Genomic DNA, 12,713 nt, shown 5'->3' with positions numbered 1-12,713 from the left:
TAACACACTGTAGGCTTTTACTAAATGAGTTTCCCCTATGAGAATGGTAAGACCAGGGAGTCAGAGAGCTAATGCATCCTGACCCAGTACTGAGGGAACTTGTCACAGCTCAAGCTCTTACTGAAAGGGTGCACATACTTAGGAAGGCTTTGCAGAAGAAGCATGCCTGGGCTGAGTTAGAGGTGTCAGAAGAGAACCTAAAAAACAGAAGACAAGCAGGTAGATACTTGACTTTACGTAGACGCCTGAAAGAGGGCAGCTCCTAGGCATCCCGTGTCAGGCCTATGCTCAAGACTCCTGACACTGGGGTCAATGCTGGAACTCCAGCAGGCAAGTGCAGAGGCAGAGGTGGGTGCACAGATCTGGTTAGAGAGAGTAAGCTGGTTTTATCCACCCACAGAGTGCTTTCTGGAATACTCAAGGACACAAGACTGGATCCAGTCAAGATACATATGGCAGATCAGATGCTGCAGGCTGGGGGTCAACCTAGTAAGTTAAGGATAAAGTGGGTACCTTTCATGATCTCAAAAACAAGTCCTGAGGTTGGGGAGATGGCTCAGTAAGTAAAGTACCCAAGTTCAAATCCTCAGAACCCACATAAAGCTAGGCAGGTAGCACATGCTTGTATTTGCAGTACTTCAGTGAGATAGAGATGGGGTTCCCCCAAAACTCATGGTGTAGTTAGCCTGACATATACTGCAGCAAACTACAAGGAAACCCTGTCTAAAGAGGACTAATGGAACCAATCAAAGACCCGGATATTAATCCACACACCTTCAAACACCTGATTTTTGACAAAGAAGCAAAAAAAAAAAATTAAGTGGAAAAAAGAAAGCATATTTAACAAATGGTGCTGGCATAACTGGATATCAACATGTAGAAGAATGAAAATAGATCCATATCTATCACCATGCACAAAACTCAAGTCCAAATGGATCAAACACCTCAACATAAAGCCAGCCACACTGAACCTCATAGAAGAGAAAGTGGGAAGTACCCTTGAACGCATTGGCACAGAGAACCACTTCCTAAATAGAACACCAGTAGCACAGGCACTGAGAGAAACAACTAATAAATGAGACCTCCTGAAACTGAAAAGCTTCTGTAAAGCAAAGGACATGGTCAACAAAACAAAATGACAGTCTACAGAATGGGAAAAGATCTTCACCAACCCCACATCAGACAGAGGTCTGATCTCCAAAATATACAAAGAACTCAAGAAATTGGTTATCAAAAAAAAAAAATAATCCAATTTAAAAAAATGGGATACAGACCTAAACAAAGAACTCTCAACAGAGGACTCTAAAGTAGCTGAAAGACACTTAAGGAAATGCTCAACATCCTTAGTCATCAGAGAAATGCAAATCAAAACAACTCTGAGATTCCATCTTACACCTGTAAGAATGGCCAATATCAAAATCACTGATAACAACTTAATTGGATATGGGGTAAAGGGAATACTCCTGCATTGTTGGTGGGAGTGCAAGCTGGTTCAGGCCCTTGGATATCAGTATGATGATTTCTCAGAAAATTAGAAAACAACCTTCCTCAAAACCCAGTAATACCACTTTTGGGTATATATCCAAAGGATGCTCAATCGTGCCACAAGGACATGTGCTCAACTATGTTCAGAACAGCATTGTTTGCCATAGCCAGAACCTGGAAACAACCTCCCGACCAAAGAATGGATAAGGAAAATGTGATACATTTACACAATGGAGTATTACACAGAAGAAAAAAATAACGACATCTTGAAATTTGCAGGCAAATGGATAGAGCTAGAAAAAATCATATTGAATGAGGTAACCCAGACCCAGAAAGACAATTATCATATGTACTCACTCATAAGTGGTTTTTAAACATAAAGCAAAGAAAACCCAGCCTACAAATCACAATCCCAGAGAACCTAGACAACAATGAGGACCCTAAGAGAGACATACATGGATCTAATCTACATGGGAGGTAGAAAAAGACAAGATCTCCTGGGTAAATTGGGAGCATGGGAACCATGGGAGAGGGTTGAAGGGGAGGGGAGAGATAGGGAGGGAAACAGAGAAAAATGTAGAGTTTAATAAAAATTTATAAAAGAAAAGAGACCCTGTCTAACAGGTGGAAGGTGAGACTGGACACCCGAAGTTCTCCAGTCTCCGTGCTCTGTCCTCACAACTGCGCACAGCCACACAAGGGTCTTGCTGAGAATTCTTGGTAATGTATAGCTTCCTGAAAGAGGACAGGAGAGCTGGAATTCTTGATGGCAAAATGACAGCGCAGGCTCCATAGACAAGGTTACCTGGGAGAGGGCAGGCAGAAGAAACTGCTTATGAGCATTCTAGACTAACACAGAAGGAAAGCTAGCTGGAACTAGGGCCAAGGAGAACATGGAGTGGGCATGTGATAGGAAAAAAAGGAATATTTTGGGCCAGTCAGAACAGGTTTTTCTCATCCAAAACTCTAGGAATTATACACTGTTTGCAGATCCTCCTGCAGCCTACAGATACAGTGCAGCGTACGCTGAAGATGCCCCATGAGTTAGACAGTCTGTTGCTGAGTTGTTCCCAGCCCAGAGGAGGGCACGGGTACTTCACAGCAGAAATCGCCACCCAGCATGGAACATGCTGAGACCTGAGCAACGGCCTGGCAAAGAACGGCTTCTCCAGCCCTGACCGGAGGTTTAGGGGTCATGAAGCAGCTTAGCAGAATGATCTAACCCACTCAAGAAGGAACAGCTTCTTTCAGGACTGTTTGGACCAGATCTGAAAAGAAAACAAACAAACAAAAAAAATCAGGCAACTGGATAAATTACAACAGAAATGTTTTTAAGCGATTTTTTTCTAAAGAGAGTAAGGGCTAATTCTAATGAAGGAAGAGAGAGTGAGACCTTTCTCTCTTACCGTTGTTTCTGAATCCCATGTGTGGCAAGGTGTCTGGCTTGTGTGTGTGTGTGTGTGTGTATGTGTATATGTGTGTGTGTGTGTGTGTGAAAGAGAGAGAGAGAGAGAGAGAGAGAGAGAGAAACATTCCCTTGTGACCAGAGAATATACTTTATATGATTTCATCTCTTAATTTATTAAAACCTGTAGTCTAACACATGGTCTGTCTTGGAGAAGGTTCTGTATGCACGTCAGCGTGCTGTTGGAGTAAGTGTTGGTCTAAGTTGTCTAGGTCATCTACTTACTGTTTGGTTTCTTGACGACAGGCTATCCTATTAGTCCAGGCTGTCCTTAAACTTCTGATCCTCCTGCCTTCGTCCCCCCCCCCCCATTCCTGGGCTACAGGTGTGCAGCACCATACCTGGCTTTAAGCCTTCCACATTCATGCAGCTCTTCAGTCTATCTGCTCTGCCCAGTACTGAAAGGGAGCACTAGTCGGCAATTACTGTTGACTTGTCTACTCTTTCAGGTTTACTCCATGCATTTGAGGGTATGTATTTTTATAAATGTTACATTTTTTATTGATTAACCCTTTTTTCTTTATAAAATGCCCTTGGCTTTAGCAATAATTCTGTTTTAAAGTCTGTTTTTGGTATTAGAATAACACTCTGGTCTTCTTTTGACTGTTGTTTACCTGGTCTATCTTTCACATTCTTTTATTTTCAACCTGGTGATATATTTGTAGGTGACATCTATCTCTTGTAGACAGTATACAGCTAGATCATGGGCTCTAATCTGCTCTGCAAGTCTTTTGCTCTTAATTTGAGTGTTTAATCTTTTTACACGTAATGCACTTGCTGATAGGGCTGATACGGTAGGAGTTACACCTGGCATTTTCCTATTTGGTTTCTCTGTGTCTTGCTTTTTAAAATCATTTCATCACTCTGTTTCTGACTTTTCTGTGCTACAGATATTTTCTTCTTTGCCATTTTTGTTATCTACCCATAAAACACAAATTGTTTTTTTAAAAAATGGCAAGTTGGACATCAGCAAAAATATTCAAGGACCGAGCTGAGCTGGCACCTCCCTTCACTGGTTCTGGGAGAGCCCGCCCTGCCTCTCACTGGCCACTGAAGCAGAAGAGCTGACCCCCGCCCCTCACAAGAGAACTGGCCCCACACTTAGGATAGATGGTCCTACCTCTCACCACTGGGTGTGGGAGTAGAGGAGCTGGCTCTGCCCCTCCCCCAGATGGGGGCAGTCCCAGAGGCTCAGACTGACTTGATTGTCTACCATCCAGACCCACATCCAAGGCACACACCATCATCTACTCATCTGTGGCCTGCCCGAGTGCATGAAGGACATCAGGAGTTTTGATGAGGGTCCGCATTGATGGTGTACCAGAAGCCAGAGGCCTTGACCCCGGCCAGCAACTCATTGAATGAACATTTGCAAGTAAAGCTGAATGGACACACTGAATCTCCCAAGGCCACTAAGATGAATGAAGAGGTGTTGGAAAGGTGGGAAAGACAAAGGGGCAAGGTGAGGTTTTGCTTGTTTTGTTTTAATTATTTTTTAAAAATTTTCTTTTGGGAGAGATTATATGGGTGTGAGGAGCAGATATGAAAGGACTGGGAATTGAGCGGGATTGGGGTACGTGATGTGAAATTTTCAAAGACTCAATATAAAAAATATGTTTTAAAAAAGTTTGACCTTAGCCAAGCGGTGGTGGCGCAGGCCTTTAATCCCAGCACTCGGGAAGCAGAGGCAGGAGGATCTCTGTGAGTTCGAGGCCGGCCTGGTCTACAAGAGCTAGTTCCAGGACAGGCACCAAAAACTACAGAGAAACCCTGTCTAAAAAAAAAAAAAAAAAAAAAAAAAAAAGTTTGACCTTTTGCAGACATAAGAAAATAAAAAGGTAAGTCACAAACTCATAGAAAATATTTCCCAATTGTTTTATAAAGTTGAATATTGAATCAATGTTGAATATCAATGTTGACTATTTTAGTTATAATTCAATAATAAGGATATCAAAGGCTTAATAGAAATAACCATGTAAAAAATAGTGATTTTACCAAAGAACATATTTGGATAGAAAATAGATACCTAAAAAGATGTGTGGTATCTTTAGTACTTGAAGAAACGCAGATTTAGCATTCCATACCTGTAGAGTGGTGATGTTGCAGCTGTCAACTGCAAGTGTTAGGATGTGAGGTGACTAAGATACCTGTAAAACTGCTGATGAAATGCAAGAGTCTGGAAAACAGCCTGGCAATTTCCTATAAAATTACAAACATACTAATCATATGACTCAAGAGAACCATTCCTGGGTATTTATGATCAACGAAAACCTATATTCATCTCAAAATCATTAGAAGAATTCATTTTAAGTGTTCTCACCACAAAAATATGATATATGAAGTAATACATGTTAATTAGTTCAATTTAGCCATTTCACTAAGTACATAATTCAAAGAATCATGTTGTGTATGATAAATACATGTAATTTGTGTTTGTCAATTTAAGTGTTTTAAAAATCCACATTCATATGACTTGAACACAAATATTTGTAGAAGCTTTAATTCTTAATAGCCAAAAATAGAAACAGCCCAGTTGTTCATTGATAGTTGAATGAATAAACAAATCGTGACTGAGCCATACATGGGAGTAGAGCATCCCACAGGCAGAGCTCAAAAGCATTAGTAGATGAAGGATGGGGCAGGCCTAAGCTAAGTGCTCCATGAGTTCACTTACATGAAATAACAGACTCCTGGGAATCAAGCAGGAGGAAGAAATTGAAGGGGGATGGGACGGAACCATGGAAATATTCTATATCCTAATTGTTGTCGTGGTTGTAAGACCTTGTGGAAGTAGACACAATCGGTGAATTTTGCCACATATGAATTATACCTCAGCAAGAAACATAGATAAAATTAGCAATAGTAACAAAAATATGAGAAGCTAGGAACAAATCCAACGAAATGTAAAAACCTTGATGAAGACAATTTTATAAAACCATGTTGAAAGAACTGGCCAGGATGTTAAGGACTGGTGTTGCTAATTTGTTTTAACTATCAACTTGACAGAGACAGCTCAGAATCACCTGAAAATTATACAAGAAGATGCGGCCCACTGTGGGCAGCACCATTCCCTAAGCAGGGAGTCCTGAACAGTCTAAAAGGAGAAAACCAGCTGAAGGTAAGCAGTAAGCCAAGAGCCATGTGTCCATTCTCTCTCTGCTCTTGACTGTGGGTATGGCACTTGAAGCTCCTGCCTTGACTTCCCTGTGATAATGAACCTGGACTTGTAAGGCAAACAAGCCCTTTCTCCCCTTTGCTTTTAGTCAGTTTATTCTATCATGACTATAGAATATACAAAAATAAACTGACACTGGCAAATAGTCTAAGTATCCCCACCCTACACACACAACCTCCTTAGTAGCTGTGTTGTGGCCCTGAGGCAATGGGCTACGAGAAAAGTGAGTGAATCACATACATAACAGAGTATGAGTGGTATCGGAAGCAAAGATAGCACTAAGGAACTTTCCAGCATTGGAAATGTATGTGTTGGTGTCAAAAAAAATGGGAGGAGAGAGAGAAAGAGAAGAGGGGAGAGAGGGAAGGAGAGGGAGGGAGGGAGGGAGAGAGAGAGCGAGCACGAGAGAGGAAGAAGATATTTGTGACACATAGTTAATATAATATTTATTTTGCTTTCCTAATAGACGTGTGTTTAAAAAAAGGTCCTACAAATCAACAAAAAGACAAATGACAATAGAAATGGAGCAAACACATGAATTCATATTTCTCAGAAGTAGAAGCATAAATGGCAAATTAGTATATGAACAAAGACCCAACCTCACTAGTAATTAGCTATCTGCTCATTAAAACATAATTAATAGCAACTAGACTGGGGGAAGGAAGAAGCCTGATGACTCCAGTTACTGGCAAGAATGTGGAGCAAGAATAACTCATACCCTGCAGGTGGGAGTGTAAATTGTTTGAACTACTTAAAACAAGTTGGCATTATCTTATAAAAAGAAGATAAATTGGCCAATGACTCATATATTCCACTACTGGATATGGAGCCTAAGGATGAGCTTCAACAGGAGCCTTGATCAGGAGTTTTTATAGCAGCGTCTGCAAGGGTGAGAACTAGAATTGCCTTTCCCGTCCCCAGACTGGAGTCCTGTGCAGGTAAAGAAGAGGCTATGAGTTCTCTGCATCCACAGCATCCCAAAGTGATGCTTTCCGATGTAAACATAATAGCATGCACAGCATGGTATCATTTGTGTAACAAGCATTTAAAACTATAAATATGTTCAGTGGAATACAGAGATAAAGGGAGTTTGACCTACCCCATTACAGACAATAAAAGGATACTCCTTGTTGTAACAGGGGCTTATGTTGTCCAGGCTAGCCTCCAACTGGTTATGTAGCTGAGGCTAGTCTTGTCCTGATCCTCCTGCCTCCATCTCCTGTTTCAAGCATGTACCACCACACCTGGTTTTATGCAGTACTGGGGGTTGAAACCAGGACTTTATTACATGCTAGGTGACTACTCTGCCAACTGAGTGATGTCCCCAAGCCTAGAGACCAACATTGTGGAGAAATTTAAAACAGTGACAGAACTATCTTTTATCACATACAGAAATTCTGATCGAAATGATTAACAGCGTCCTTCACCTGACCAAGAAGCTCCTTCTAAATTCTCCTCAGCCTTGGCATGCAACCAAGTACATTCTACAGAGGCCTTATTTCCGTAGTAAGGAGGAGTAAAAGCTAGAGCTCACGTAAGTGGTTTTGCCTGGGGAAGCAGGGCCGCAGATGGTCACAGAGAAGATGCCTTCAAAGGTGTTCTTTATGTTCTGTCCCTTAAACTAGGTGATTAGTAAATGGTTAGTATTGTTAATATCGTCACATGGACTGTGTCTTCTGCCTCTCTGAAATATTCCACCTTTGAGAGAAAGAATTGAAAAAGCAAAGTCAACAGGGACAGGGGTCAGCAGGGGCAAGGGTCAGCAGGGCAGGGGTGAGCAGGGACAGAGGTCAACAGGGACAAGGATCAGCAGGGGCAGGCAGGGGTAAGAAGGGGCAGATACAGCAGGGGCAGAGGGAGGGAAAGGCAGGGGTCAGCAGGAGCAAGCTCTGAGCTCCACTGGGAGCCATGATCAGCAGTGGATGGAAGCGCCTACGCCCATCAGAAGAGTATGAGGAAGTCCCAGACAAGGCTCAGGGCATGGGGAGCCTGGGTTGAGATGAAGTGTGGGAGGCTTCTGCCTTCAAAGAGAGAAAGCCCTGGGCAGGGTGAGGTCACTCTAGAAGGGGTGTATGGAGTGACAAGATAGGGCCAAAATCAGAGGCCCCAGCAGCACCAACCTCTGGGAAGAAGAGGACCCATTACAGCTGAGTCCGGGTTGAGTAGGGAATGCTGGCACCCCAAATCTGGAGAGAACCTGACCATCGGGGTCTGACATTGAGAAGAACAGCAAGTCCAGGCATGAACACCAGTCCTGGATTCTCCTATGTGGACCTAGAGGACTGGCTCAGAGCCTTTCCCGGGGAGAAGTGGAAGCCGCATTGTTTAGGAAGAAGTGACCCCCAAGGTAGGATATGAGGCCAGAGAGTTGAGAACACCCTTAGGCAGTTCTGCTGAGGAAAGCAAGGCGTAGTGCCTGGGAGGAGACATGGCTTCCACGGAGGATCGGAGGATTCTAAGTCTTTTGAACCAGGCCTGATGCAGATCTAAAAACCTTAGCTACTCAAGAGGAAGCAGAGGCAGATGGATCATTAGTTCAAGGCTTGCCTGGGCAACAGACTGAGTTCAAGGCTAGTCTGGGTGACTTAACAAGACCTGTCTCAAGAAACAAAACACGGGGGACATAGCTCAGTGGTACAGCATTTGCCTGGCATGTAGAAGGCCCTGGGTTTGATCCCCAGGACCACACCACACACACACACACACACACACACACACACACACACTTGAATTTTCCAGTCCACTTTAGTGCCACTGAGGTTCAAGAGGAGCCTTGTGCCTTCTGACCTTTCTGAGCGCCAGAAGAAAAGTAACTGTCCCATGAGGCTAAAGCTGTGGGAGAGGTGGAATCTCCAGATGTGGGGAGGAAGGAGCGTTTTTATCTACTCTTTAGAACTGTTAGTTCAGGATAACAGGAGAACAAGCTAACCTCCATGTTCACTGTGGGTTTTAATTCTATACAGACCATCACTCTATATTATAATCGTCTGCGCCCAGGACCAGACCTCCTCCCCACCCCACCCCACCCCCCGCCTCTGCTGAGCACATGGGCAAGGCCTGAGTCTCCTGGGTGAGTAAGCTTCCAGCTCCGTCCACTCTGGCTGAGGGGCATCTGGTGAGCAGCAGTTCTGAGCCTCCCACCCCTTTTCCCGTGGTTTAGTTATCGAGGCTCCATCTGACTTTAGAGTTGGCGGGAGAATAAAATGAGACAACAGGAAACACCCAGCGCTTGGCATACAGTAGGCACTTACTAATTGCCCCCTGTGAAGTCTAGGAACAAAACAGTTAACTGGTGTAGCCACCCACTTCGAGTTTGATTAGGACCTGCCTCTAATCCCACCTCATCCCACTACGCCTGCAAAGGCTTCCCCTGGCCCCAGAGGTCACTGTGGTCCAGCCTAAATTGCCTCCACAGCCGCTGAATATAGCCCCGCCTATGCCATGCCAGTGGGGTCCCTAGAGGAAGCACTGCCACATAGCCACAGGGGGCAGTTGTCATGGGGACGCTGGGCCTGCTGAGCTGTCTGCTTAGCAACAGGACTCCCAGGTCTGTCACCACGGAAACAGCCTAGGCAAGCAGTGATGAGGAACAACTGGCCAGGTTCCCTGCTCTTTCCAGAGGATTTCCCCCTCCTTAGGCAGACAGGATGGTATTCCCCCAGCAACCAGGAACCTGAAAACTGGTCTTCCGATCCCAGACACCTGCCCTCTCACGGCCCAAAGGCCTTCAGGTGTCCTCTGCAGCCAAGCGTTAGGTAGAAAGATAGTGTGTGAGGTAGAAGTTGGTGCTATACCACCTCCAAGCTCCAGGTCTGCCCTTGGGGTGCTGGAGCCCTACATCTGTACTCGGTCACCTCCGGCACACACGCGCCCTCCCTCTTGCAGCAAGAGGCCATGCCCCTGTTCAGCATCTAGGTGGATGGAGTTCATGTGTCCATGTACTGGCCTCCTCCTCCTTCACAGAGACAGACTGTGGAGCCCTGGCAGAGGCTGGGAGGAGGACCTACGTCAGGGTCCCCATCTCTACTTCCCCTAAACTAGTGACATTGGAATAAACTCTCACCCTCCTCAAGGGCCACCAAAGGTTGTACATGGGTGCACACTTGTCTGTAGTCAGGCCTCATACTCCCACGCACACTTCTGCATGCAACTCAACTCCACGCTTCTGGTGGGGGGCAGGTCCGTGCATGTGCACCCATAGGTGCTCAAGAGGCAGTGTCCCACACCTTCTCTGGAGACTCCAGGTCTCCCTGTGAACCTTACCACCCCCATCTCTGACCCCAAAATAAGTCAGCATTTGCTGGAATTTTTTTATTTAAATAAAATATACAAGACGGTGTGTTTAACCGTTTTCTGTTTTAAAAGTGGAAGATTTGAAAATTGCTTGTAGAGGTTGGGGGGTGGAAGGTCCTGCTGACTGGACTTGGCCTCTCCATAGTCACCAAGGAGTTGGCCGGTGGTCAGAGCGTTTATAAAATGCATGTGTCCGCAGAGAAGAGTGGCTAGGCCAGGCCTGATGACAAGGGACTCCTCACTCCTCATATCCCAGGCTCTCCATCTCCTCTCCTATGTCCTAGGATGGGATACAGGTTTGGGTGGAGTCCTGCTGGTTCCTTGAGCCGCCTTCCTTGAAGGCAGGGTACAGAACTCAGGTCTGAGGACTGCCGGGGTCTAGGGAAGCTTCTCTGGTTCCCGTATAGACTAGGGCTCTGCTGATTTCCTAGGGCCTTCATCCCTTCTCCCCTAAATTATTGCATTCCATACTCTACAGACCATAAGAGAGGGGTTCCCTGGGAGCATCCCAGGGCCAAACCTGCTCATGCCACCATTCTGGCCAGTGCATGGGGACCATGGGCATGGTAGAACCAGCCCTCCTCATATTGGGCCTCAACGCCCTACCAGCTTAAACCCATAGACAGGGTCCTGCTGGAGAAGCTGATCAAACCTCAGGAGACATCAGAGTTGCTCTCATGTCTCTGGAGTCTGCTCAGGCTGCACCAAGCCAAACCCACACACCAGTTTGCCTGTCATCCAAGGCCCTCTTCTGGTCCCCAGCCTGAATATCCCACCCACCCTCCATAGCCCAGCTCCACAACTCCACATCACTACAATAGCCTCCCCCATGCACTCCCTCTTCCTCCTCCTTACTTACTCTCCCACTTTTCCTATAGCTCAAGGCCTGGCTCAAGCCCACCACTGGCCATGCACCTTCCTGGGGCCGTGACGGAGGCCCAGCCACCTCCCGAGTCCTGAGATTTTAAGTCTTGGAGCCGTCAGCTGAAGTTCCCTGGGCTCTCGCCATAGTTCACTGGAGCAATGAGCTAAGTTTATGGGGGGCAGGGTGGCGAAGAAACATGATTTATTGAGCACCTACTCTGCTGTGTGCCAGGCACTGGGTTGGGCATGTCGTGCCTTTTTTATCTGGTTCTCACTGGTCATTGTGAGGAGGTTCCATAGTTGTTCTTATTTCACTAACAAGGGAACAGAAAGGTCAGATTACTTGCCCAGGGCCACACAGCTAAGAAGTGGCAGAGCTAGGATTCGTATTGATGCCTGACTGCCACCAAGTTCCCATCTCTTCCTTCTGTACTTTGCTTCTGTACTTTGCTTAGGACTCTATGGAACACTGTTTTCTGATGACAGGAGTACAGGCTTTAGCCTTAGGGAAGCGTTGATGTGCAGCTCGGCCCAGCCCAGCTCTGCCGCTCCTGGCTAAGTGTGTCTGGAAAAGTGACCCCCTCGACCTCAGTTTCCTCACCTGTGAAATGGGAAAAATCAAAGTATCCACCTCACAGCCTGCGGGTAAGCGTAACCAGTGCTTGACACAGAACAGACTCAATAAACAGAAGCTCCCCTCACCTCCCATTGCACAGCTGGAGAAACTGAGGGCCATGGAGGTGAGACGGGTGTGCTTGAGGCCCTGGGAGGTGAAAGGCTCAGCCTGGGGTCTTCCCCTTCCGTGGGACTAGAGGTGGGACGACAACTGGGTTGCAGCCCAGAGACAGGGAAGGAGGGTCTGCTGCACGGTTCCAGGGGTTCCCTTCCCTGAGGGCTGGGAGGGAGAACTCCCCCCAGAGCCTGCAGTGCCCAGCCTGCGGGCCACAGCAGATCGCTGATGTAAGGTGATCCGGGTGTCCTGGCAACATGGGGTTAAACTAGACTGCACACGCATGTGCGCACGTGGGAGCCGATATCTACACAGCTCTACAGAGCACTACATAGCTATACATAGACACATCTTACATACATATACATATTCATATACATATCTTGCTACGTTTACAGTAGAAAAAAAAATGCAGGGCCCTTAAGGACCCTGCGTGTCCCAGGGACTCTGGCACAGGAGGCTCCTGAGAACACACCCTAGGGCAGCCCCAGCAGAGTGGGCTCCAAGTTCACAGCCAAGGGACTGATGAGCTCTTGTTCTAAAGAACAATACAATGACAGGTCTGTGCTGGGACCCCGAACATGGGTCACCCCACCCCTGCCCCCAGAGACCCTGCCTGCCTCCCTTTGGCTGTTTCCTTTGAGCCTTGCTGCTCCCCTCCCTCCCTCCCTCCCTCCCTCCCTCCCTCCCTCCCTCCCTCC

This window comes from Alexandromys fortis, unplaced genomic scaffold, assembly GCF_014885135.2.
Source record: "Alexandromys fortis isolate MF-2015 unplaced genomic scaffold, M_Fortis_MF-2015_v1.1 scaffold_70, whole genome shotgun sequence".
NCBI classification, from domain to species: domain Eukaryota; kingdom Metazoa; phylum Chordata; class Mammalia; order Rodentia; family Cricetidae; genus Alexandromys; species Alexandromys fortis.
This window is presented reverse-complemented; position numbering follows the sequence as displayed.